The sequence below is a fragment of the Rattus norvegicus genome, chromosome 4 (genome assembly GCF_021556685.1).
Source record: "Rattus norvegicus strain SHRSP/BbbUtx chromosome 4, alternate assembly SHRSP_T2T, whole genome shotgun sequence".
Taxonomy (NCBI): domain Eukaryota; kingdom Metazoa; phylum Chordata; class Mammalia; order Rodentia; family Muridae; genus Rattus; species Rattus norvegicus.
In genome coordinates, this window is record NC_141537.1 from 182,856,808 (window position 1) to 182,858,791 (window position 1,984).

The following is a 1,984-nucleotide window of genomic DNA, read 5'->3' on the forward strand; positions in this document are numbered from 1 at the left end:
ACCAATTATCCATCCCACTTTTATGTTCTGTGTACATGGATGTAGATGTGGACCAACTTAGAATCCAACTATGGAGAAAGCACTCATGTTTGCCTAGCCCCCTTACCAACCTCCTCTGCTTCCTTCATTTGCCTACACATTTCCTTCCTCTCCCGTGCCACAGATGTATATATTTTACATGTAGATTCCATATGCGAGAGAAAGCATGTGGTATTTGCTTCTCAAGAATGGCTTCTTTTGCTTAACGTGATGATCTCCACTTCCGCCTATTTTCCAGAAAGTTCATTCTTTCTTGAGACTGAATAAAACTCGATTGCGTGTAAATGCTACCTTGTTCTTTCTCTGCGCACTGGTGGGCCTCTGAGCTGCTTCCTCACCTTGGTCACAAGACATGTGGACATGCATTTCTATGGGACATTGACTTAGATTCCTTTGGGAATGTACCCAGGAGTGGTACAGCAGGGACATATGGAAGTTATGTCTTTGGTGGTGATGCATTTCTGCCTGAGATGGATAACTTTTTTCCTTTTTCCTTTGCTGATAGCCATTCTGTCTGTGACGATGTGGAATCTCAAAGTCATTTCATTTCTCCAACAGCTAAAGATGCTAAATATTTTAATATTTAATAGTCATTTGTATTCTTATTCTAAATTTTGTTTGTGTTGGGGTTGGAGAGGTAGATTTGCAGTTAGCTGATCTCTCAGAAGACCCAGTTCAATTCACACACCCTTGGGGTAGCTTAAAACCATCTGTAGCTTCAGTCCCAGGGGATTCAATGCTCTCCCGTGGCATCTGTGGGCACTAGTCATATAGATGGTACACAGACATAAATGCAAGGGGGAAATTGTATGCATAAAAATTAAATTAAGTTAAATTAAAAATTGTTTGATAAATGTACTTGCCTATTTGTCTATTTGACAACTGGGGCAGTAATGTTTCTCAGGTGTTTATATATGCCAGATGGTCACCGCCTATCTAATGAATGGGTGACAAAAACTCTTTCCCACTATGTAGGCTGTCTCTTCACTCTTTACCCCAAGGGCTAGAATGAAATTAATATTTTTGGTGAAAAGTGTTGTACTGAACAAAATAAAACAAAAATATTTTTTCTACTGTGACAATGCCTAAAATGGGTTATCAGAGGGCATGATTTTATACAGATATTTTCTACAAGCATAGCCAACGTAAGAAAGCAGAACAGAACTCAGATGCATGCTGGGAAAACACATGGTGTAGCACTAAAAGAATAATTATTTTGCTCCTTTGGGAAAGCTCTTCCAGAAACTTTTGCACCAGAGTTTTATCCAGAGCAGTTTTAGAACAAATGTCCCAGAGGCAGTGTGTTTAGGTAATTGTCATAAACCAACTGAAAGAGGGAAGTCTTGCTAGGGGTTGCAGCTTCTGGGACTCTGGTACATTCCCACTCTGCCCTGTTGGTTTGAGAATGTGGTGTGCAGAGAAATACTATATCATATAGTGTACAGTGGAATAAAGTGGTTTGCTTCCTCGCTGTCAGGAAGCAGAGAGGGTGGAGGGGGTGGGGTTAGGGTCTTTCCAAGGGTCTAACTCCCTTCCACGTAGGCTCCACCCACCTCCCAGTCATTGAGACAGGCCTGAGGCCCAGCCTGCAGCACATGCATGTTAGAGGGACATTAAAGAGCCAAATTCTAAAGCAATCAGACCATGTGCAGACAATCCACTAGTATCAGAGACAACAGACCATTCAAGGCGACTCTCCTGTAACTCATGCAGAAGTTCTGTGGTGTAGGGGAGACTCCGTTTCCATCTGTAGAATGACCACAGGACTACCTAGCATCTCACGTGCTCTCTTGAATTTTTGCATTCTACAAGTCCAAGCCCGAGACTTTGTTAGTATGTTGTTGCTGTGTCACACCCAGGAAACCTACAATGTACTTTAGTAATTCTCTTGCATTTCTGCTCAGAAGCAACGGCTAAGTGCAGCATAATCATACCAAGTCCTGGT